General features: G+C 31.6%; 1 long non-coding RNA gene across 1 annotated transcript in view; it reads left to right on the top strand.

Moving 5' to 3' along the window:
- Positions 1–27,397, top strand: part of LOC118198039 (uncharacterized) — a 45,180-nt gene extending 17,783 nt beyond the window's left edge. Inside the window, exons 2-3 of the long non-coding RNA XR_004759689.1 lie at positions 20,049–20,137; positions 27,101–27,397. This is a non-coding gene — a long non-coding RNA (uncharacterized LOC118198039). The remainder of the gene's footprint in view (positions 1–20,048; positions 20,138–27,100) is intronic.
- Positions 27,398–27,684: the final 287 nt, after the last annotated feature.

The following is a 27,684-nucleotide window of genomic DNA, read 5'->3' as shown; positions in this document are numbered from 1 at the left end:
GTTTATTACTTATTTCTGTTATTTCAAGTAGTATTCTGCTAAACCCCATAGAAACCTCATTTAAAATTGAAAACATCGGATTTCATGTTATCATCGTAATTCAAGGATCTACAAGATTAAAGTAATAAAAAAACTATTTTTGCTAAATGTGGTTGCACTGACTTCATTATGCAATTATTTGTCTATTTATTGAGTTTATTAAAGTGAAATAAAATAGTTTGCTTTAATAGTATTCATTTATTTTTAGCGCAAAATAGCAATGTCCCATATAGATATCATTCATATAAACTAAAACTTAGCTGACAGTAAAATTATGAGGCAGAATTGCTCATGGACTTTAAGCTTTAATTCGGAAAAAAAAATCAATATTTAATTTGAAAGAAATAGTAATTTAGCAAGATCTAATATGAGTTATTCTTCTTCAATGAAAAAACATAAAAAAGTATTTTATAAAATGAAAAGCATATGGGAAATAAAAAAAAAAAAATTAAATGCATTTTCACCATTTAAACTGTATTTTGTAGCTCAGCTGTAACGCTTTTAATAGTAGTTTGGTCAGTTAGATGCTTTGTCGTATTTCCTGTCTAAATAATAATGGCACAACTAAATGCTAAATGTATAATAATATTATGAGGTCTAACGGTTTAACTTAGTTACTGCTAGCCAAATAACCATGACATAGCTAATGGCTAACTATATAATGATATCATATGGTCTGGGAGTCCCATTTAATGACTTACTAGTGGTTGGACTCTAAATTTCAGAGCATAGCTAAGGCCACCGAGAGAGCTGCCAAAGTTATAACTCCTATAAAACTTCGAATGAACAGTAAGAAGTGGAATCAAAATTGAAAGTTATTATTCTACAGTTTATGTTGTATTTATTAACATAATAACATCTACAAGAGTAAACTGATAATACAACCAAGGAAAATTTAAATCAAGGGGCTCAAGAAAAACGCAATCATTGAATTCATACGCACTTTAGTTAAGACATTTGTCTAGACAATCAAATTTTATTATAATACCAATATGTCTAACGAGAGTTACTCTCCCTTCTATCCTGAGAAATGCAAAATATACTGACCACATTTTACTACTATAATATAATACTGGCCATTATAATTGTTAAATTAAGAAAAAAAGAAAAAAGAAAAATCTTATTTATTTTACATATGTAGTATAATGGATGAAACACGTGATTACATTTACAAGTGGTTTTGGCTATACAACGTGCAAAATTCAGATTTCTGAGAGCAACACTAGCTAAAATACGGTTGGGCATCCAGTCGAATTCAGCTTGGTACAAGCTTGGTACAGCTTGGTACAGCTTGGTATTCAACAGATACAAGTACTTCATTCCATGAAACTTCACTTCGATGCCATTATACGTCAATCGTAGTGGCGGCCGATCAGAAGCGTGACAATCTGTCGGTAAATCCATGACCAGATAAATTGATGGATAAAGATCTGTAGAACGTGTTGGCCAGGGCAACAGTAAAAGCACTCTTTGCATCATGGAAGCTCAGTATAGCACCACCAGCATGCAGTCTTGCATTATCTTGTTGAAAAATGGTGTCATGCAGGCTTAAAAATAGGGCACAGCCACGAGCCTTGGCAACTCAAAAATATGAAGGCAGCTGGTCACATTACCGGCTATGCGAACACGGCGTGACCAGGATGTCACTCCATACCAGCAAGTTAGGTGCTCTGCCTGGATGACGAGGATGAAAGCAAGCCGGCAACATTCGTTCTTCTCGATGCCTCCACTTATGGAACACACCCGTCATGATGTACGAAGAACCGGGATTCAGCTGAAAAGCCTTACGTAGTGCCATTCCTGTGCAGAGTGTCGTTGTTTGTCTTGTCTATCTCTGCTGAAACGGGAAGAAAACAAGCAAAAATGCTCGCCTTGATAACAGTCTGCGGTGCTGCAGAAGTCGTTGTATTTTTTGTGTGGGCACTTGTCGACCTGAACTCCGGCCAAGGCGTTGTGGGATCAGCATACCTGTCCTCTCCGGCATTAAAATCCGCATTAACTGAGATCCTTCATGATGTTCAGGATTGCGCTCCTAGATACATCGATTCCATACTCGCCTGATAGTAATGGGATCCCGACCAGTATGAGTAACAATGTAGCGGAATGCTAAATCTAAATTGCGGTAAGCCGCGACTCTGCCGTGATAGAGTCTTGACGAGTGCTGGGAGGAGTTCCTTTACACGAGGCAAATAATCACATTTCGAAAGTGATTTCCAAATCATAAACCAGGGGTGAGATCTTTACATTTATACTCAGTGTAGATGGTTTTACTCATACCAGCTTTGTGCGAATGCACCGGAAAGGTAAGCATTTCCATATCCCAGTATTTAGTATATTTCATGCAAATTTGACATTTGTTATATGCCGCCTTCCTGGCATAACTGTTTTAATTTCCATCGGCGTACCCGCAAATACCAACATCCGCAGACATCACTTAACCTCCCACATCTGTTAAATTCACAAATTCATATATATTAAAATAGTTTTAAATAATAAAATTGATAATAATAATAAACATTAATTCTTTATTAACATACTTTGTTCCATCCGCTCTCAGTACTCGGCGAAAGATGAGCAGGCAACAGAAATTTTATACCTTAATAGCTTCGAATGACTTTTATCCTTTCCTGATAAGACCACAAGAGGAAATCTTCTGTGCTCTGAAATCGCGGTTGAAGATACGCTAGCATTATTTTAAAATTATTATTACAGAAAAATTAAGTATAGCTGGAACAAGTAATTGCTTTTTTGATTATGTTAATTTGACCAGTTGTTCGAGTCCAACGATTGCAGACTTAAGATGCAACAAAAATTACATATTGAGCTGTACTCAAGACTACAGTTTCAATGAATAATTTTTGTACTATAAGAAGCACTTTAAGCTATTAGCGCATTTTATGTCATTATACTTATTTAAGCCGAAAACATGTGGAAAATGTTGCTATGACACCAGCCGGGGTTTGAACTCCAGACCTTCCGATTGCTAGCCGAACATGCTTCCCGTAACATTACGAAGGCGTAATGTAAAGGTGGAGAACTTTTGACTCATAAAGAGAAGGTAACCTTATAACTCTTTATAAAGGCCTTGTTTATGAGTATGGAATCTAGTATGGAATTCTGTGTTGTCCTTTAAATCCTATTGCAATATGGACTTCATGAATTACTTCAAGATCCTCCTCTATAAAGGTATAATGTATAATTTTCCTTCTTTTTCACTGGTACATTGAGTTTTGCAACATTTTCAATTCTTACAATATGTTACCTTAATAGTTGTTGGTATTCTTCTCTTCATTTGATGGCAAGCTTCTCTTTGTTTTCTTTAGCTTATGCTTAAAACGAATACAATCCTTTCTTGTTATGACTGGTGATACTACTACATTTTCCCTATTCAAATACGTTAACAGGACTATTGAATCATATTATCATTAATCCTAAAATCTCACTCTAAATTCCCACTTGGGATTAAATGGAAAATTAGTCTAAATGGAATAATGACAATGCGTGTGCTAGCATCTAAAAATAAAATTGAAATCAGAGGTATTGATACATTCGAAACGTAACAAATTAGTTCTTCAGCATAATAGACTACTTTTTATATAACCATTAACGACAATGATTAAAACATTAACAGAATAGCACAAAGAATGTTCGACAAATCATAATCAGCTACATTTTATTTACCTAGTTTTTTAATTGCAAATGGCATTTAACATAATATTTTCAAACTGAGTATTTTCAAAACAAAATTTATAAAAAGTGCTAAATTTTTAACTGCCGTCTTGTGCACATTTCTTTAGAATTTGAATAATTAATTACTTCATGAGATCAATTACTACCATAGAGTTCTAAGAAATGCTTATTCAGTATTACATGAAATTCATCAAATAATTCATACAAGAATAATGCTGTATTGCGTAAGATTTATACTGAAAAGTTAATTCGTTAGTTATTGGTGTTATCAAATAATTCAGCTACATTACACGTAATAAGTTAATTTATAAATTTATCAAATATCTGTAGATAATCCAATCTTCATCACCAAGGGATATTTCCACATTACAAACCTAAAACTAATAAAGCAAGTGTTATACATTGTTGCGCTTTTGAATGTTATCTTGGAATATTTAATTGCAGTACCTATTAAATGCAATGCTAAGCACTGAAATAAACTGTTACGTGGTTTCTAGTTACCATCAAGCTTTGACTGGTGTACTGATTAAATTTAACGATGGGCGCTAAATACCCACTTTAATTTAGTATAGTAACACTCTCTTATGGTGAAACTGCTATAAAGGCCTTGTTTATGAGTATGGAATCTAGTCTTTAGTAATTGATCGCATAAATAATTCAGCGTGAATTACCGATAGCTTAGGAATTATCAAATTAAACTATAGATATTATAACAATATGAGAAATATTTTATAAAGTATTAATGTTTACTGGACATTAATTTGTCTGATATTTGTCTGATTAATTGTCTGATATGATTCGGAAAAGGAAGTTTTTTTGATCATGAATTATTGTAGACGTAAAAGTATAAGAAAAGAATTACAAACCTGTCTTTACCATTTAGACACACGCTAAATGCAGGATAGAGGTGTAAACCTTTTCAACTAAATTTATTATGTACTAAGTAAATATGTAGGCCGCTTTACCGGAATAGTGTTAACCGACGCTGACTGCAGTACCGAAGGGTCCATATTCGAATAACGGAGAAGGCATGGATGTTTGCAAACGTATACACTCTGTGCTGCATGGGGGTCCTCTAAATATGCGGCGAGCCGAAAGTTGCCTCGACAGTTTTGTGATAGAGGTTGTAAAACCCTCGGGGTGTTCTTATTTAAAACTAGGGGGGCTGGAAATGAGCACAGCCATGCTGGCACCTGTATGGTGCCACAGGCTCTTACCAACGACAGGCGCCAAACTTGACGATCCTTTCCACGATGAATTTCATGTCTTTCTCTAATGTCAGAGACCTGATTTGATATTACTAGAAAGAATCCACAGCAATATAAATACCTAGTCACATTAAAAACAATTTTCGTTTATTAGAATCGAATTTTTGTTTATCGAATGGAATAGAATTAAAGAAGCACAGCCTGAAAGGCCATTGCAATGTCTAGTTTCCTCGGCTAGCTTAAACTGCTAGTGAACCTACTTGAAAGTCTATTAGCAACTTATCGCTAAGACTAAAATATGAATACAACATGGGGAAGGGTGTAAGAGACCGAAATTAATTATTCAGAGACGGCACAGGCTTGGTGCTTACAAATTTGCCATACATTTGTGGTTATAAAACTAAAGATAATGGTCAACTACACTAAATTTAAATATAAGCTATTAGTTCAAGACTAAATTTAACTTAGCGTGATTTTAAACTTCGGCGGTAAGAATGAAAAGCCGAGATTCAGCGTTCAAAAAGAGATGGTAGAAATAACAACGTGCGCACTCAAGAGAGAAACATGCTCTGATTAACCTTTCGCTGCTTCAGTTTAGATTCACTTTCGTTCGCCATAACTCATTCACACCCTGGCTACGAAACGTAACAGGAAACAGAAATGACAGAAAAGGCTAACAAATTCAAATAACTATTAGCCAAAAATAATATAAACCTCACACTATAATGCGTCAAATGCATTTTGGAATGACAAGTTAAGAAAGAAGCCAAATAATATATGAATTTTAAAAAAATCTACTTTTGCATATTGTTCTGTGGGTGGTGCTCGCGCTGTGAAACCACCACGCGTCTAGGACTTTGAAACTTACCTAGGCAGTAGGAAAAAAAAACTTACCTTTCTCCGTGCGCGTTTCCAGTAAATGAAGAAATTTATGAATTTTTAAAAAAATGCATGTAGGTATTGCATAATATATATATTTTTTACATTATCGTCAGAAGAAATGTAATTTTTCTATAGCAGTGAAAATATAAGTACCTACATAATAAGGACGTTTGGGTGCATGGATTAAAAAACTCAGTAAAATAAGAGTAAAATAAAGATTCAGTGTTTTTTTTTTTTATTTTTTTTTTATTTTTATTTATTTATTTATTTTTTTTTTTTATTTCAAAGAACAAATATTTTTTGTGACACCGTTCAAAGCAAGTTTTTTTTTTTTGGTACATGCATAGACCCACACTGCACGTTTCGCACATGTATCTTCTTCTGTGAGGTTTCTTTCTTGAGCTACAAAATGTACACTCAATTGGATCTAAATTTCACTGGTATATGTCCAGCGTTATTTAGTTTCTTTTCATTTGACACATGAAATTTGTGTTTTTTATTATGTTAATAGGGGGAGACCTTGGTCTTTTTAACTTTCGTACGGATCGTTCGTTTCCCATTCATACTTATTTTATTCGTATTTCGTCCCAAAATATTCAAAAAATATTTTTAATTTAAATAAAACTTTACGCCATTTCTATTTTTAATTATAGCAAAGTGTATTTACATTAAATTTAAACCACAGGAAATAATTTATAAAATCACAATACTAGTTTGGGAAGCAAGTTTGTTGAGGTCACAGAAAAGTCTCTGGAAAAAAAGATTTTTTACTGGGCAAGTGCATATATTGTTTAGTAATAAAATGACTCTGTGGCTTCAAAACCGCTTATCTATATCCGGGTAAAGATAAACATTCCTATTTGAGAAGCAAGCAAACGCCATTGTGAAGAGCAGTGGTTTCAAGGTGCGACCACCGAACCTCTAGAGCATTGTGAGTATTGTGACACAAGGCTCTAGTAATACAGTCATACATATAGAGATATTTTTTTTATATATGGAGTTTAATTATTGCTATTTTTTATTGTTTATGATAGAAATCATGATGTGCGATGAATAACTTTTGAAATTTAAAGTTGTTTATAATAATAAAAGGAAGTTATTTTGTCTCATTGAAAACGAATTTTAAAAAGCATCCGATTTGAAGTACTAAGACCTAAAACATGTATGATTCTGCAATCATTTTGTGTTATTTAGAGGTAAAAGATCAGTAATCAATTGATTTTCACCCAAAAATTTCGGAAAGAAGAGGAGAAAAAAAATCGAAAATTGGTGGTTTCAAGGCGCGACTATCGCGCGTCAAAGGGTTAAGACTGAGTTAGTTTCGGTTCTCAATGCATTTTGATTGGATAGTTAATACTGCTGTAAAATTACGTTTCGCTGCTTCAGTTACATTTGCATTACCAGAATTATGTAAGGGTCATATAACATGGATTTATCTAGAAATGACGCAGTGCAGTAGAGCAAGTTTACGCTGATAATTTAATCTTTTACATATTTTTTCTTATATATATATATTATTATTATTATATATATGTAAGAAATACATATATATATATATTACATATATATATACTTATATATATATATATATATATGTGTATGTGTGTGTGTGTAAGAAATACTCCCCATATACCACAAATGTACCACAACTAAAAACGCAAACAAGTCCCCATATACCACGAAGTGTCAGACGAGGCTTACAGATGCAAGTATGATATGCAAAACTAACAAATAAACAGTAAACTAATTTTTTTTACAAAATTATGAAGGATAACAATGATTTACAATTAATTTACAAAAAGAGCCAAAGGCACTTCCTTCAGAAATAAACTGATGAAATTCTGGAGGCCAGTTAAGTGCTAGTTTTAAGATTTTTCTTTGACTGCCAAATCTGGAACAAAGGGAAAGCAAATCTTCAACTTGTTCTTTTCCATCGACGCTGCAGGCACAAAATGCATATGGACCCAAATTAAATCTTCAATTTATAATTTGCGCAAAATATCCGAAGCAAGAAGTATTTGATCAACATGTTGGTAGTTTGATCTGCAGTTTTCAAACGTAAAAATTTTTCAACAGTTTTCTCTGTATGAACATTATTCTTCGCATCGAATAACAACATTTTGAGATTTAACGCGAAAAATCATTTTGAGAGATCAGTTGAATTTATCCCAAAGTTTTAAAATGTCGTGACAGTATTGTTGTGGTATTTGAAATATCCTAACATATCACAGGAAATATGAAGCAGTCTTTATATTTGACAGTCCTAAAAGTTGGGAGGGAATATAAAGTGGGTATTTTGTTTCAATTATATAGTAAATAAAGTTATATAACTCTTACTAAATCATAAAAGAAGTTATAGATTTACAGTTTTAAAATTAAATTGTTTAGAAATAGTGTGGTTTTATTACTTATATTTGAAATTTTTTGTGTTAAATTAAATATGTGAATTAAAATTATATTTCAGATTTTTATTCTGTGGATACATTGTATTTTATTAAAGGGCAATTTATGCTGTGTTTCCGTCTTTAAATGACGCGCAGAGAAGAATACAGTGACATTTATATGTCATTAAATTCAAACTTCTATATTTGAGTTATTAGTACAATAAACGGCATACTAGGGGCTGAGCGGAAAAGTCGCTGGACATTGGTCATTCGGTCTGGGGTTCGATTCCCGGCGAATGGAATGGCTGCATAGGCGTTTACCTGTTTTTCCCTATTTGTAATATATATATACGAGGCAGTATCTCTTAGAAAGTTGTTCACGAAGCCATCCCTCCTCTTAGGCAGAGAGATCTAGAGTGCTTTGCCATAATTAAGTAATTTAATAATGTGATGAATATCAATTAACACTTCCATAAGCAAGTTTGTGTAAGAGGCCGTGGAAAGTTCTTTTTTAAAGGCAAGATTTTATTTTATTTTTATCAAATAAAAACCTTTAAGATGAAAATTATAATAATGCATATAAATATATAATAAATGGAAAATTATGTTATAAATTGTACCTAAGATAAAAGAAAACTGATTTTTGTATCTGCTATCACGGTTTAACGGCTAGCATAAAGTCACTTTCTAGTCTCAGAACAGATAACACGTTACCATTTAGAAATAAATTTTAATCATTTTTTGATTATCGCAAGATTAATTTCAAAATCGTTTAATTTTTTACCATCGTAAAATTGGTAGCTGTTTAAGTTAGAGCAGTGAATGTTCAATGATGATCATTTTTAAATTTCCAGCAAATTTCTGAAGTATAATCTTTAGGAAAGTCTGATCAAATTAAAGTAATTAATACGGAATAAGAATATGAATGTTTGTTCTGTTAATAATGCGAGGTATTTGTAATACAGTAGAAATATGGTCATGATAATCAATCATAAAACCGAACGTTTTGTTCGACTGATAAGAAACCTTTTTTATTCAGCTGTCTAGGTGAAAGAATATGATAAATTCAGAGAGGATAGGAAAGCATTTTTCTCTTGTCATGTGCAGGGACCTAAGCCCCCTTTTTTTAAATATATATTCTCATATCTTCTTAAACAGCTATTTTATCTACGAAAACGTTTTAAAAAAGACTAAAAGAAAGAACACAATTTTAATTCTGAAACTGCAGCTTATAAGAATTGGAAGTATAGAAAAATCTTAACCTACCGGGTAAAAAAGCTCATTGGCATACGTAGGCTTTAAACTGCGCCTTTAATACTCAGGGAATCCTACCCAAAAGACGTTCATGAAAAAAGTAGTAAAGTGATTCGCTGTTTACTACTTGAGTTAGAATTAAATGTATTCTGTTAAGAAAAGCCATCGGGAAAAATATATCGTCAAGACTGCATAAACTGAACACCGTAAATTTTCTGTATCAAAGAGAATATAAAATAATCCAAGGAGATATATGCATACTAAGCATACCTTTAACAAATATGTTTCTTCATTTGGACCATCCTGTATGTGCAGAGATACAACTGTGTATTATTACCAAAAAATATGACAGCAATATTTTTGTCAGGCAACAGTCAATAAATTAGAAATCGGTAAATGTATTATTTAATGAAATGGCATATGCGGATATAACCATGGCACTTTTTTCCCCGATTTTTCTGAAAAAAATCTTTTAGTAACCTGTTTTCATACATAAACTAAAAAATCTCTTTATGAGTAAAATAAAGACACCATAAAGACTTTATAAGAAGCACAGGGATGTTTGCGTGGAAAAGCACTTTGCAAGACAAATCATATTTTTCTGATCTTCAGGAAAATAAGGATGTTCTGAAACACTTCTCCTGCGGTTTTAATTATGCTTGTAAAAATGTGAGAGTGCGCATGGACTTTTTTAATATTCACAAATTCAATACAGTACAATAAAATTCCCACTATTTTATATTCACAAAATTATATGGTCCATATTATTATTATAGGGCAGTGTAGAATTTAATATGTCTTTAATTTTTGCATCTTTGTTTTTCAGTTCTTTTAACTAGTTTGAAGATTTTTATGGTCATATGTTATAAATTTAAACTTTGATAATTATACAATACTCTTTGAAAGTTATAACACACAATACGCTTTGATATCACAATGCCCTTTGGTGATTATACAACCGTTCTTTGATTCAAAATTACAAGGACACGAAAGTCAAAATGTTTCAATTAATATTATTTTATCAATTATGTCTAAGAATTTTTTTATAATAAGGATGTAATATTTTTTAATATGAAAACGCATTTTCTGTAGTGAAAAAATTGCTGAATAATTCACCAAAACATAATAATCGGATGTATAAGTAATCATATCCTTTTCGGCAAAACCGTTCAAGATATTCATGATGTCACAAAGAATGATGTCTGCCATTTTTTTACACATACAATCCCTGCACACTATTCAAACCTACTTCTTGCACACCTACTTCTATTTCGCACCTCCTATTTTCATAAATTTATTTTATCCTCTTTATTTAAGGTTTACTTAGAATATGTATAAATGCTTGTAAAGACCTTTTAATTGTTTCTGAAAGGTTAATGTTAATATTCTGTTTAGCTTTTAATTTTTCAAGAGAAGCTTACATTTTGTATTCTTTTGGAACATAAACTGTACGAAACTACAAGTGAATTTTCACTACGTCTTGTATATGTCATAGACACAGGAAAAATGTGGGTAAAGGATCCTTTATTTAACGAAAAGTTAACAAAAGGTATCATTCGTGCTTGCACATATAAACAGAAATTATGATTTATATAAAGAATAATGAATTGACTAAGGAATAGCAAGTTAGCGTAACGGCTTCAAAATTAAAGCAAGTCGCAAGTTGCAATTAACGCGCAAGTTGGCTCTGACCTCAAGGTCCGCGTGACAAGCCTATTGGCGAGAACAATGAAACACCAGAAAATACTACTCGCAAGAGAACCGAAATTGACAAAGGTGGCCCAGAACACGCTCTAATTCTTCCCTCTAAAATCTTCCTTTAAATATTCTCTTCTGTATACCTCATATACCCCATTTGAATATCACGCGAGCTAGAAATTTTCATTCTGTCAGGAAAATGGAAATGCTAGATAGGAAAGAAATTTAACGTTAATTAACTGGTTAAAGAAAAAATAACGAGACCGTACAAGTTGCTCAGTTATTTACAAAAATATTTTTAGAAAGCATACTAATTTTGTATTATTAAGTAATACTTACGAGAAGTGCGAAATAAGCGCCTAATTAAGCGATTTTATATGTATTTAATTCGAATTACTTCTGAATTTGTTCCATAAATTCTTATTTTTTCATTTACACCTATGTATTATATTATGCTGCGTCACAGATTAGAAAATCTTCTAATTACAAAATGCTTCTTTGTAATTAATTCTAAAACCGCATTGATTAAATTCACTGAAGTTTGTAGAAAACATAAAACCTTAGAGAAAATTCAAACTCCCTTGTTTCTTGTAAATTATGTTTCATTTATTTTAGATTTAGAAGAAAAGCTGCTAACGAAAGAGTTCAAAGAAATTTCAAAGGTATAATGTAAATTATGTCTGGAAGGGGTCAAAATCCGGATGGAAATCTCTTTAGCATCTTTACATTCTAACGAGTTTTTCAAAACATTAATAACAAGAACTGAAATTTTGCCTTGAATGACGTTATACCTTCAGTTTTCTTAGTTCATTACTTATTTTAATTAATTGTTCGTACTTTAAAAACTTACTTTGAGAGTTGCGTTTACTATGAGAAAAGTTTGCTTAAAATGGTAGATGATAAATGGATGTCTTGATGTTCACAGTACCACTGAAAACTCAGATAACACAGTTTATGTGCTACTTTTTTAAAATAATCTCGAATAAATGAATATTGTTCTCTTCGTGCTCTGAATCTGTATAATTAAGTTCCAAATTTTTCTGTTTAATATATCAGGTGATTTAACTTAAATGAATTTTTTGAATTAATTATTCATACTTTAAAAATGGATTATTTTAATTAATACAACCAGATATAATAAAATATAAAATCAGACAAAACATTTTTATATATCACACATATTTTAGTGACATTTCTAATAAAATAAAAGTTTCAAACATCAAAATATCAATATCTAATGGACAATATTGCGTTTTAGACAAGCTCGCAAATTTATTCCCGCATGTATAAATATTCCAGTAAATATACATATTTGGGTTTGCTACGACAACACTGTTGGAAAGAAAACCTTAATGATCAAATAATAATGTCATTAGTAGGGGCAAAGAGGCAAATATGCTTAAAAATTATACCTTGCTTATAACTTTAGAAAACTGCAAGATAGGAAATCATTTCCTCTTCCAATATAAATCCAAACTTCAATTTCAATCATCGATTATTTTATAAGCTTTTTAATATGCAGCATTTATTGATTTTGCATCATAATCATTAAGATGCAATGCTTAATTTTTCATTAAATAATGATAAGTGTCGAAGAGCGAAATACAAATTAAAATCATCAATTATTTCAAATGGATTTCATTGTACAACATTCAATAACTTTACGTCACCATCATTATCATTGAGTGATATTTTTTTTATCAAATAATGATAGGCGTGTGAAAACAAATTAAAATGCAGGTTAAGTTCTACAGGTAGTAATTTGAGGAATTTGGTTTTGTGACAATAGTACAAGCAGTGATTGATCAGCTCCAAAGACATACTAAATTTTATTCAAGTTCTTTCATTAGATATGTTTCTTATATTTAGTAACACTAATCCTAATTTCATCATTCCGCTTTTCACAATTTTCACAAGTAAGAGTAAGTAAGAAGTAATAAGTTTAGAATGCTTTTTTACTACGTTTAAGTATGAAATAATATATGCAACACTTTCTAGTAACTGACAGTAAGTAAGTAAAAAATAATAAGTTTCTGATGCTTTTTTATGACATTTCATTTATAAATAATATATGCAATACTTTCTAAATTACTGCACTGAAATAAAATAAAGTAAGAAATAAGTAAATATGAGTAATTAGTAATTAACAGTAAGTAAGAAATAATAAGTTTATAATGTTATTAATGACGCTTAAGTAAGAAATAATATATGAAATTCTTTCTAGGTAAGAAATAAGTAAGTAAGAGTAAGTAAGAAATAATAAATTACAATGCTTGTTATGACGTTTAAGTAAGAAATAACAACTGCATTACTTTCCAGTAAGTGATAGTAAGTTAGAGTAAGTTAGAAATAATAAGTTTATGATTGTTTTTATGACATTAAATAAGAAATAATATATGCAGTACTTTCTAAATTAATGTACTAAATTAAAATAAAGTAAGAAATAAGTAAGTAAGAGAAAGTAATAGAAAATAAGTAAGTAAGAGAAAGTAATAAGAAATAAATTAATATTAATTAATTATTATTAATTAATTAAGGAAGGAAGAAATAAGTAAGTAAGTAAGAATAAGAAATAATAAGTTTACAATGTATTTTTATGACGTTTAAGTAAGAAATAATATATAAAATATTTTCTAGTAAGTAAGAAATAATAAGTTAATGATGATTTTTAATGGCATTTAAGTAAGAAACTTTCTAGATTACTGTTCTAAGATGAAATAAATAATAATCGGTTCAAATACCGAAACAGAAGAATTCCTTTGACAATAATTTAATTCCAAAGTTAATATTCCTTAAAATGCAATCTCTCATCATCATGTTAAATACATATGCATATATTTCCTTATCGAAAGTCATTTTGTCCATCAACTTCACCAGTATATCTCAAGAGAAATCAAATGATTCTGATAACTTCGTATTCAGTACTATTCCCCATCGCATGTCCAGGTTAAATGTTTAATTTACTTATACTTTCTGAAACTTGATAAAGCTAGGGAAATTCTTCGAGAACGGAGCCTCATATTTAATTCAAATACTTCAGGCGCTGTTTCCACCTTAATAGAGTAGCTTCCAGATCTTAGCTTAAAATCATATTTAAATATCTTATCTACGGTATTTTCAGGCTTCATATCTAGAACTCCTCCTCTCGACTTCATCTGCGTGAAGCAAATCGCCTCTAGACCTTTCAGAGTGTGTTTAATATATTAATATAAATTTTAACTTTAATTAACAACAGTACACTTGTATTGTAATAACTGTACCTCAATGTTGTTGAAAATTAAGGAATTTTAGCATTTTAGTACTTAACAAAATATAATTGTAGATCAGATATTGTATTTATCTGATCATTGTTACCTCTTTAAGTAAATTCAATATTGTAGTATGTAAATATAACTTAATAAAATTAAATCTGACATTTAAAAGTAAAGTTTTCACTTTAAATTATCAAATGTTTATGAATGTTACCGTAAAATCTAAAATTCGAAATTTTACGAAACACTGTTCTAACCAATCAAAGTAAAATAATGGTTTATTTTAAAAAATACAATTAAATGTTTACCAACAAAATACTTAATTTTATATTAATACTGAAACTTAATATGTATATATTCAAGTAATATACTCGTGAGCCACTATTATATTAGCTGAGTAATATACTAGTAAGCCACCACTCCTGTAATGACTCGGGAAAGGGAATCTGTGAAACTCGCTGCGGTACGAATTCCATGAGAAAAGGTTTCAGATTTTAACGACCGGCCCAAATGTTTTGTTAAATTTTTTTACGCTTTTGCTGAGCTTGCAGTTTACCATTCTGCTGTCACAAACTCCTACAAACCCATTTTTTTTAACTGTTTAGCTTTTATATTAAGCATCATTTTCTTCGTACTTACGCCGTATACAATTAAACAACAAAATTACAAAACTTTTAACAGCAGCATAGCAGTATGCGTTTAGAGTTCCCGATGCAGCGTTAAGCGTTGACGTACAGTTCTTGTTTTTCCAGTCTTTTCTTAGATCCCCGTATCAAAATTAAGTTTTTATACTAAGATGCCTTTAAAAAACTTTTTTTGTCTTTTTATTATTAAAGTCTTGTGTGTTTACTTTATATATTAAATGACAAGTTCTTGGTGTATACGCGAGATAAAATTCGATTCAAAAGCAAAATCACCAAATATTTAAAAATAGCATATCTTTAGAATTTCCGATAGATTGTCTCACGCGCTGGAGATAAAAATATTTTACTTCATACAGTGTTGCCACTGTTCGCTTTGAAATGACTGAGTTTGTTAATAAAAAATTCGCTAAAGCTTTACTAAAGGTGAAACAAAATAAAATGTATTTTAAATTCAAATTTAAGGCTTCCCATGTGTCCATGCTAGTGTGGAAGATTACGTTATTCAAAACTGGATGGCTATAGTTATCGTTGTTTTTACACAATGCGAGATACACATTACACATTCATGAAGATTCTTCGTTATTTAATGTCTTTACACATAATACAAAGCGATAATATTTGGTGGCAACAATTTGTGATTAACGTCTATTTTGAGTTAATAAAAATTTTAAAAAATTGGATCAATAATTTTACACTATAACTCAAACTTTTCCTAACATTGAACACTAATGTTAACAAAATAAATCACGAAATCAATCAAAACTTTCACTGTACACAATGTTTTGCGTAAAATCCTTGTTAAAACTTCCTAAATATTAATTCACACGTAATGCATATGCATATTACTTTAAACTGAATTCACACTTCGGAGTAGAATTTCGCTTTAACTAAAATGTGATAATGAACTGCGACACAATCAGTGCCAAACAACCAAATGCGATAAAGAAAATGCAGCAAATAAAAGGAAAAACCGTGCACGTTTCAAGCTGTGAGAAATAAGGTTGAAAAGAAGAATCTTTCTGACCCTGTTTCCACCTGAGTGAATCCATGGCCCACACATTTTTATTTTCTCTTCGGCTTATCTAATATAAGATGTTTATAAATTTCCAAGCTCAATAATTTAGAAACTTTAACAAATTTCAGCAACTGTTGAATTAAAAATACTATGTAGGGGAATGTTATTTCTTAATGTTAATTTCTCCATTTTTCGAACATTTTCTGTTTGCTTTAACTCTAGAGATAAGTGCCCATTTTGAATATTTTAATACTTTTCTTCCCTTAATAATTTTAGATGTATTAATACTAATGATTAATTCTAGATGGAATTAATTAATTAATAATTAAATGTCAGTACTTTATACGTTTTTTTTTTACTTGTAATTTTCACATGGCAATCCACAACCGATTTTAGGCTATTATTCACTCTGAAATTTGTAGTGGTGGAATAGGTGTTTATAAACGTAAGAAAAATGCAATTAAATACGCTTTTTGTTCGAATTATATATTTTATTATATATTTTGCCTTGTTAAATGCAGTGATAGAAGTAGAATTTCCGACTTTAATCTCCTATCAGAGGGTATTCATAATAACTAAAAAGCCAGATGACAGTTTTGTTCGTTTTCTATAAACACATCAGATTTTAGTAAAAATATTTTTCGCACTATAGCTCTGTACAACTAGGACTGATTATCAGATACTTCAATCGGCGTTTTAATCGTATCAACAGTCTTACGGCTGTATTAAAATATTAACGAATTGAATATGGCCACAATGGAAAACTTCAGTAAAGCTCTCTCTTGCTCTCTCTCTAAATTTCGGGAGACTGTTTGAACTTCAAAACCTTTTTAAAAAGACCTACAGAAAAAGGATAAAATGCAAAACTCGAAAGAATAGGCTACAATACTGTCTAAATATGTGTAGTTTTGGACGGATCAGTGTAATCTATTTCAGACAAAGAAGTTTCTGAACGTTTAACTCTCGATTATTAAAAAAAAATATACGTTAGAGTCTCTTCATCTAAATATCACTGCAGGTATTCACGTTCTTCTGTTAGGCTGACAAATATTGAGCTTCAGATTTAACTCTTGATTAATGGGTTTGTCTTACCATTATCATCATATTCTGTATATGAGCTGATAGTGTGAGCCTTAAAATTATTTTTATAATATCTAATATATATTTTATAATTCTACCTCATCACCTCTAATGGCTTTAATATCTCTTCACAAAAATACATAACGGTTAAAAATTCTTAAGTAACTTTTTCTTAGGCCATTTTTGAAAAGAAAAGCTATCGACAAAGATTTGATTTAGCGCTGCTAATGTGAAAGCAGAATATCAGAACACATTCGTAAGATCTAACTAAGTGAATCAAATTGACGCCAACTTCTTAAAAAAAATGTCTAATTTGTTGTTATTTTAAATGTCGATAGGAATTTTTGGAGGCTAGAAGCATTGACTCAAACATATTTACATTTTTGCTTTTTTTGTGCAAAGTAAAGGAAGTGCTGTAATCTCGAAAATAGCTTTGTTTCATTAAGATAAAATTGAAAGGGGAGAAGAAATTCTTCAGACAATAATGTTTTGTAAATAACTGTAGCGTAAGTCGTAAATAAAATAATATTTATGTTTTTGGAAATTAAATTAATTTTTCTGTTTCACATAAAAATAATTCATTAGCCACAAATAACTAGTGTCTGTTAGTAAAAATGCTTTTTAAACACTGTATTGAATAATTAAACTCTAAATTTAGAAAAACACAATTTTAAAATAACTTTGTGTACTTTATTTTCAAATACAACAAGTGTGCTTAAAATGAGCTATATAATGAGAAACCCAGCGCATAAAACATATATGTTGTAGGGTTTATATTTATTTTAACTAACATTTATTTTAAGTTTAAACTATCTTTCCTGTCAAGCCTTACTTTCCCCTGGAACTGCCAATACCAGAGTATGTAAATTTTAGTAGAACGCGCAAGGATTCAAATTATCAGCGGAAGTATTCTGATTTAAATAGAAAGGAAACGAGTTCGAGGGTGTGATATTCTTACTTCACGAGCGCGGAGGTAGTTGGCCAGAAATTGAAGAACCCCGCGTTTCGGCCTGTGTGCTTGCCTGGAAGTAGTGTTAATCGTTCAAGTGATCTTCAAGTTTGCTGAATTAGCAGCGGTATTGTAAAACGCGGTGAGTTAGTTACTTTTAGAGAGCCTCGTAGTTAGAGTCTTGTCTTTAGTTACTTTTCAGGTTATTATTTTTATTTGACCGCCGAGTTGGCGCAGTCTGTGAGCGTCAAGAGCACGCACTTGTAATTTATTACGTTGAATAAAAAGGGACTTAAACCCTTAACAAGACTCTGTCTTTTATCCACTTTTCACAGTCACCTCTTGGTTGCGTGCAAGTGGGAGGCGCGCAACGCTACAATGTATATATATATTCTCAAATGTTCTGTTGATATGATTGCGTTCTTAACAATGAAAATATCTGCAGATTAGCTGTTCCATATTTTTTCTCACCTATTTTTTACGCTACCAAAACATTTATTACTCACTCGGACTAGCAACAACTGAAACGTTTCCAAGCATAAGAACTTTCATTTATCATTCAAGCAGCCATAAAATTACCAATTCTTAGAAATGTTTCCAGTAGCCGTTTCATAAAATCTTTAATTTATCTTTCAAGTTAAAGCAGTATATTTTTAACTAAGTGTTTTAAAGCAATATATGCAGTTCTGAATAATTTACACAATGATTTCTAATAATATCTTTGAATCATGTAGTGTGGTATAAAATAAAATATATTTCGCGACGCTAATTGGTATAGATTGATAATTCAGCAGTTGTAAAATAACGATTATTGAAACATACCGAAGGCTTTATATGCTTTATCTAATAGCAGCAGGAAATAATTTCACGAGGACAAAAAAATAAAACGTTGAATCCCAAAATAAGGTCTAGAATAGTTTTACTCCGACGACTGCTTTGAACATTATTAATCTTTTATTATTTCTTTTTTTAAATGAGAACAATGAACTTTCCTTTGTGCTATAAAATCGATGTCGCACTTGTTTAACGCCAAAACTGTAATTTATCATATCCTTTCACATAAATTTATATTATTTTCTGTCTAAACTAGCCTTTTTAGTTGTACTGAAGAATGAATTTTTCTTAGAAAATTAAAAACGATACATATGTTAATGTATTTGAAGGAGGTAATAAGCCATAAATGCAGTTCATAAATATCTGGATCTACCTGAATTATGTAATAAGTCATAAATGTACTTATATAAATAGTTGAGTCTATATTGTTACAAATATTGTACATAGATAGATAATTTTAACGTAATTATATGTGAAATTGTTGAATTTTTCCGCGAAATGTAGCATGAAAAATCTAGAGACAAAAGCTATGCCGGAAAAGTAAAGAGTCATTTAACATTGAGTATTGTATATTTAGGTAATTTGAAGAGATATCGCCAGCGGTTTTGTCAGCTAATTTTCGTCGTCAAATTTGACGAGAAATCGCCAAAAGTAGCCAAATCTGGCGAGCATTTGGTGACATTTCGGTTCGGTCCTTGTATCAACGCAATAGGTTATGTAAGTGAATAAATGTAATTGATCGCTATATTAGCTGTAACCGTAATCCAAACTTCATGTTGCTTTCCAGTAATTTCGAGAAGCAGAAAGTGCTAGAAATGTCTCGGCGGCCGAGAGAAAACTGTATAAGTTAGGAGACAACTCTCCTGGAGGGGTGGCTTCCGACCTAAGGACATTTGGCCAAGCGGAATTAAGTTAGGAGACAGCATCTGCTGTCAGTTGTTGTTGTTGTTAGCTCAGCCTGAGTTCGAAGTAATGAGATATCTCCGGGTAGCTTTCTCTTTCGCTGCGCTTTGCATTGCGTTGTGTTTAACTTTCATAGTAGTAGTTTGAAATTTAACTACTGATTGTACTCTGTGACATTGTGAAGAGTTGGTTGTGACAATCTTTATCGAAATTCCAGATCTCTGAAGTGATACATCTAATAAAATAAGTCTTATCAATCTATCATCGGAGCTGTGCGCATTCAATCTCTTACGAGCCCACAAGCAGGTAACAGTATGATAATTTTTTTTTATGTTACTATAACGTTATGTATTGTTATATTCTTGTAAATATTTTAGTATAATATGATTGTAATTAGTTTTTTGTATGTTACTACAATATTGAGCATTGTCATATGTGCATATATTTTTGTAAATTTTTTATTCTATTTTTTATTGTAATTTCGTTCATATATTATTATAGTGTTATCGCCACATTAATTTATTTTTTGTGTATTGTTATACTCATGTATTTGTTAGTTTGTTGCATTTTATCCCATAATATAAACGTGTATTATTACGTAATAGTACTTGTAGCCATGTATTGTGTTTATTTCTGCTGTAAAATTTTGGATTTTTTAAATTTTGAATAGAGCAACATTTAATTCGTTAAAAGATTTCAGCTAAAAGCCATGTTATTAGCAAGAACTGCCTGATGGGACTTAACGATAATTTGTGACTCAAAAGGATTATACTTGACAGTTTGTCGCCAAAATGGCATTATCTGAAAGTTAAAGGAAAACTCATTTTGAAAGACATTGGAACAAATTTTTCCTAAGAAGGCGGGACAAATCTCTGCGTGAGAGTCAGCGAGTTATTCAATTGCTTCAATTTAGTCCTGTTGAAAGAGTTAGCTCCGTGAATCGTGAACTCCTAACTGGCTTTTATTTGCTCTGCGAATAACATCGGAATTCTGTGATATTGCTCACGCGTTGAGAATTTTCCTTGTTTCTACGTTCTCTTATAGCTATTCACAGCTGTTTATATTTCTGTCCTCTGCTATTTACTGCAATAAATTGTACGTTTCTGTCTACTTATGTAATATGCCGTTGAAGAAATCGCCAAGAACCCACAGCTCACAGCAGTACGTAAAATTCAATCTGCATGGAATGTTTAATTATTGAGAATAAATTATACGTTATTTCTTCCACGTTCTTTGCGTGCCTTCGTGATGTAGTGGTTCTGCAGGCTGGGCCAGTATTCCAGAGGTCCGAGGTTCCATTCACGGCGAATGCGTCGCTAATTTTTCATCTTGCCCGCTTAAAAAAAAAAAAAAATACCTAATTTTTCTACAGTGGCGCTCGAACTAAAAGGGTGTAGAATGAGGATTCTCCCCACCCAGGATTTGGCGACTGTGTTCCCTAAAAACCTCAGGCGCCCTTTAAAAAGGGGAGTATTTAAAGTATTTCTCCCGCTTTCTTAGCGTGCCTTCGTGGTGTGGTGGTTGTCCACGATGGGCCGGGATTCCAGAGGTCTGTGGTTCGATTCCCGGCCAAGGCGATTGTTAATTTTTCATCTCTCGGGATTTTCCAACTAAATTAATGTCTCTACAGTGGCGTAGGAAATAAAACGGTGGTGGACGATGATTTCTCCACACCCAGGATTTGGGTTCCCTAAAAATCCCAGTCTCCCTTTAAAAGGGGAGTATGTAAGGTATTTCTCTCACCTTTTTTGCGTGCCTTCATGGTGTTGTGGTTCTGCACGCTGGGCCGGTATTCCAGAGGCGAGGTTCGATTCTCGGCGAAGGCGTTGCTAATTTTTCATCTTGCCTGCTTCAGAAAAAATATTTAATGTCTCTACAAGGTAAATAAATGAAAACTTTCAGACGATAAATATTTTATAAATTTTGAAAAAATATTTCTTATCAAGCCACAAACGTAAATTGATAACAAATGTATACTGCGAAAAAAAAAGACAGTTACTATATCTCCCGTCCTACTCGGCTGATTGACGAAATTCAACTTGCGTTTTTTATGTCTCGAGAGCGCGACATAGGATATGTATTAGATTTATATATAGCATTCTTCTAATATAGCTATTTTGACACAAAATATGACTTTTTCTGAAATGACATGGCAATTTTTTCCATATTTCTATTCTACGACCCAAATTATGAATAAATATTAAATTTTGTAAACTTCGGTGAGAAATTTACTTAGAAATTCAAAAATTTATATTGTAGCGCATTTTTTCAGTTTCCGCTAAGAATAACAAATTGGAGAACATCTTAATTTATAGCAACCTATTTTTTTTCGTTTCCTTTTTTTTTTTTTTTTTTTTTTATTGTACACGAACGGAAAAATGGTCATCATTCGTTCTTTGAAATAAATGTAACGAAGTGCGTAAACCTCATTTGGCGTTATTATCGCTTACAACACATATGCCAAATTTCAAAAAGCGCCAATATGTAAATGCAAGTATATCTTAGAAATTTTAAATAAAAGAAACTCTAAATTTTTGCAGGTGTCCTTAGAAATACAGCCACAATTAGATGATTGAAACATTTTTTAAAATTCATGTCAAAATTTGCTTCGAAAAATTTATAAAAATTATTTAAAAATACAAATTTTAAAATTAAATCCTTAAATGGGTGAATTTTATTTGGAATGAACCTAAATTTCGAAAGGTGAAGGGAAGAATCAAATAACTTTAATAAAAAAGAGGTATTAATAAATATATGTCAAATTCACTTAACATTGAGGAGCTAAAATTTTGAGAGATAATTTTTTAAAAATCACGCTTGCAATTTTTACAAATGCATGTTGGCGTAATTTGAGTCGCAGAATCGAAATATGCAAAAAAGACGGTACATCATTTCGGAAAACGTCCGATTTTGTGTCAAAATACTTCTGTTGAAACGACGCTGTATTTAAATTTAATATATATCCTAATTTGCGCTTTCGAAACAGGAAAAGCGCAAATTGAATTTTGCCAATTGGCCCAGTAAAACGAAAGATATAGAACTGTCCCTTTTTTTCGCAGTGCACATACGTATATGCAAAAAATTTAGTAAAGCCTTTCTTGGTTCAAAGAAAACAACATTTGCGATTTTTGCAAAAAATAATTTCTTACCTGTGAATAAAAGAATGTTTTTTTCTTTAATATATTTGAAATTAACCTTACTGACTCAAATAACTGTTTAATTTTTTCTTCAGCCGTAACACTGCGTAGTGGTTTTAGCATACAAGACGACATAATAAAATTTAAAAGCTTTTGAATTAGCGCTTTAAATACATATTTCTACGTTACCCTAAAATATAACAATTATACTAAAATTATCGTCTTCCTGATGTGAATAAAATATTGTTACGAATTTGGTATTTAAAAAGCTAATGTTAGTTCAATTATAGATTAAATGGTTTTATTTCTCGCGCAGTGCAGCGCGTGACGAATATTAAAAGAAAGCTAAGCCGGAAAAATTAAAAATACAAGAGCGCGTGCGTTAAATAAATAAATATCTCTTTTTGATTTCGAGAAAGTACTGGAAAATTCTAGCGCGTGATTTTAAAAGCTTATAAAAGGAGGAAAACATCTCAGTTTGTAGTAGTTGCTTAGTTTGTTGTTGTTTAGAAAACTACTGTTGTTGATTTGTAGCGAATTCGCGGATTAGCGTTCTTTAGCTGTTTTGAATTACGTTCTATTGGACATTTGAGTAGTTAAAAGATAACTACTATGAGATATTGTAATACTGCATGATAATTTGAGAAAATTTAAGCATTTTTGTTGTGATAATAATAAATTTTTGTTCATTTTTCATCGGACTTGTGCTTTCATTTCATAACGAACCCGTACGCACGCAACAATATTAAGAAACAACAAACCCCATGGTATGTTTCAGTGGCTTTTACACTCATGTCCATAAATTCGTAGGATAATTCGTAGAAATCGTACTCTAAAATAAATATATCACCTGTAACATCACTACACACATCTTCAAGAATCATATGCAAATCTCAGGAAGTAACCAGATGACACCGATGGTACGTCACAATGACAGGAGTGTAAGAGAGTGATATATAAGGAATACAGGCAAAGAAGTAAAATTGTTCGCATGCGCTTCATAAGCATTTCAGTGCAATAACTGAATATTTATGACACAAAGGACGCATTTGGATGATTTTTAACGTGCTAGAATTATCGGCCGTCTGGAATGTGGGCGTACCCAACTGGAAGTATCAGACGAAATTGGAATTGCCCAGAGTGTCATCTCAAGGCTTTGGCAACTATTCCAAGATGATGGTAATGTGAGACGACGTTACAGCACAGGTCGCCCCAGAGTTACAAAGCCGAATGAGGACCGGTATTTGGCAGTTACTGCCAAAAGAAACAGGCGGAACACAGCCTCAGACCTGTCTCGTCAGCTCTCTTCAGCCACTGGTACGACACTTTCAAGGCAGACCGTGTACAGACGCTTAGGACAGATTCGTCTATATGCTCGTAGATCTGTCAGATGCGTCAGTGATGTAATATCCCCCAAGATCAGATCGATAATTTGATACTCAGCATGCCTAGGCGTTGTACGGACTGTATTGCATCATCTGGGAGACATGCAATGTATTAACAATCATACCAACCATGTAATATTGGTTTTTTGTAAATAGGTTTTTTTTTGTAATTTGCTCCAGGGATAAAAAATCGCTAACTTTTTGAATAATATCAAACATATAGCATCTTTTTTTTTTTTTTTTTTTTTTTTTTTCCTCTTTACCTTTTGTTTAATAAATAAGCTTTATAAATAAGTCAAATTTGTTTTGCTTCTAACTCTTCTTTTGCCTGATTTTGTATTATCCTTAATTTATGGACATGAGTATAGAATAAGACATAAAACTGAAGGTAATCGAATGTTCTTTTCAGAAACATTTTGCCGCCAATTCAAATAACTCCATTTGACAACTTTGTTTACTATTATAAATCTTGCAAAGTTATTTCCGTACTAAATTAAATTTGTGAAATAAAAAATAAGAACTTCAGCGGTAAAAGAAGAATCATTTAATGACAGTCATTTCATTAAAAAAAAACTGCAATTTCTTAAAAGTCTTTCTTCATTAACGAAATTGTGTGTCATACTTCTAATCATGGGGGGGGGGAATGTTTTTCATTTCTTTCTACGTGTGTATGACAAATGATGTGCCGTTAGTTTTAGTTAAGTTAAATATATTTTTTACTGTTTTCCAGAAAAAAAGAAAATTTCTTAAATTACTGAAGTTAATGAAGATTAGATTAAATTTGATGGGCTTGAAGAATAATTTCGCTATTGGCTATTTGATTTCTGTACTTATTGATTGTATTTTAAAGTTTTTGCTTTATAAATATTGCTTTAAATATCATGAATTGATAACATTGGTCACTGTTTGCTATACATGCATTCTGACACTAGTTAATAGGCGAAAAGGAACTAGTATAAGACAAAATGTTCTTTCCAAAAATAGGCAAAAATGTACTAGAACTGCAGCTCAGATTGAACAATACCTAGAAAAGGAAGACTATATACAAGAGTATATAATATAATATATACAAAAAGAAACAAAGTAATAGGCTAAAAGTTAAAAACAAAACTTTTTTATCAGTCTACCCTATAGGTACAAGACTGAAGTAAATTAAAGCATCTAAAGCAAAAATTAATTTAGAATGAAAGCATGGGAATTCTTCAGCAATATTAATAATTGTGACTGTAGATAAGAGGTTTAACACTGTATAGAATAACACTGTATAGAACAATAAATGCATATGTAACAACAACATTTATCCTAATTTATCTTAATCCGCTTTTTCCTACATTTGGACCTCCATTTGACCATTGCAAATATTTAACAGATGAAACAGAATTTAATTTTACGCAAATTATAAAAAAATAGGTTGCAAATTCATAAAATACTCAAATAAGAATGCAGTCAACTTTGTAAACATAAGAATGTAAACATCAGTTTATTGCTGAACTAAATGTGAAATTTGGGGGGAAAAGTGTTACGAGATTAATAAAATGCATTACAAAATATCTAAAATTTGTATGAAGACTTATAATTTAAAAAATCTTCATGTAAAATAAAGTTCCTGAATAGATAACTTCCTTTAAATGCCCACTTCCGGTACAAAACGTTCGGAAAATCTGGTTTATGTTCTTATACAAAACTGCTAATAACCTTAGTTCTAATTAAATTATAATGAAGCAAATTATTGTATTTGATGCCTAAAAATATATTGTTTAATATCATGTAATAGAATAGTTCGGAAGGGCATTTCTGAAAACAAATTCACAGTCCTTACGCTAATATCACGCGACATTAAGGCTGAGGGAGCACCAGACTGAGTGATATCCTTGATCAGAAGATTAGATAACTGGTTAAAAGTGTGGACCCAATTGACCCATAATTTAACACGCATATTTAGAACAAAAAATATATATAGTGGAAAAATACATACAATATATAGACGTAACGGATCAATTTTACAGTTTCATTTCTGTTGTACAGAATACAGAAGACTTGAGTCTTTATAATGATTGGCTCCTCATTTGCCATCATTATGATCTCCTTCAGGTGAATTGTACACCTTAGGGGTAAAACATATCCGTCATTGCAATAGTTGATGCAAATTTCATAAGATGTTACTTCCTGAGTATGAACGTAGAGAGCAATCGACCGCATAGTGCTTGGTGTTCCCTGTTTCTGGGTCAGCTCTGCATCCTCACATAGCATTCCTCACATTTTTTAGAAAAAAAAAAAAAAAACTTAAAGTATGAAGGAAATTTCTGTCATTTGTGGTGAGTTTGATTAGTAAAGATTTTGTCTTTAATTCCTAAGCGTACCTTCGAAAGGTGATCGTGAGTCTGTGTTCCCGTATCAGGTTCCTCCAAGGTTATCCACTAAGCTTCAAACACACAATAGGCAAACTTCGTAATCTCAATCACCTTTGGCATCGGAAGAAGATAGGCAATTTCTTCTTTCATAGCTTCATCCTTGGCTGCTTGATCTGTTGCCTCGTTTCTTCTTATACCAATGCGTAACTTTCCCAGATAAGGGAGATTGGTTGGAGATCCCTCTCCGTGTTTATAAGTTGATGCCAAAGCTCTGAATAGAAGTGTTAACTTTCTGCTTTTTAGTGCTCACAGTTGTACATTTTGGCTACCCTAGAAAACTCTTAATGTTCTATATTTTCATTTTAGATAATTATTTATCTTATCTTTTCCTTTTAGGTAATTACGACATGAAGGCATTCCGCAATACCACTATTTAGGCTTGGATGACTGAGCTTGTATTACTTAGTCTTACCTTTTGAACCTCTCTGGTCTGTTGCTGTTGCTGAAAGCGACAAATACTGTTCCGAAGAGGCAGCTAACAGGAGATTAAAGCGGCAAAATTGCTTCTTCACCTCTACCTAGATGTCTTTGACAGAAGAATCCATAAAAGCATCTGTGACATTTCTCCTTTTAATTAATTTCATCTCATCATTTTGCAAATGTAAATTGACTTTATTAAATATTTTAAGCAAGTCTTCGAAAAAGCGATGTCATTTTAGATATAATGTATTTTCTTTTAGTTTTTCTTTTTGCAGAAACCTGTGAGTTCGAAGTAACGCGTTTTTCCTCTAGTCACTATTTTCTTTAATTATACATAGCTAAAACTTTCATTTAAGTGCAACATATTGGTTTACCTACATATTATTTTTCATTTCATACATGCTTACATATTATTTTTCATTTCATACATGCATACATAAATATGTACATTGCGAAACCAAATGCGGCAGCTCTATATCTCCCGTTCTACTGGGCCAATT

This window comes from Stegodyphus dumicola, chromosome 2 (assembly GCF_044657685.1).
Source record: "Stegodyphus dumicola isolate Sdum_Otavi_A_Nest chromosome 2, ASM4465768v1".
Taxonomy (NCBI): domain Eukaryota; kingdom Metazoa; phylum Arthropoda; class Arachnida; order Araneae; family Eresidae; genus Stegodyphus; species Stegodyphus dumicola.
The sequence above is the reverse complement of the archived record's forward strand: the minus strand, read 5'-3'. Positions and strand labels throughout refer to the sequence as shown.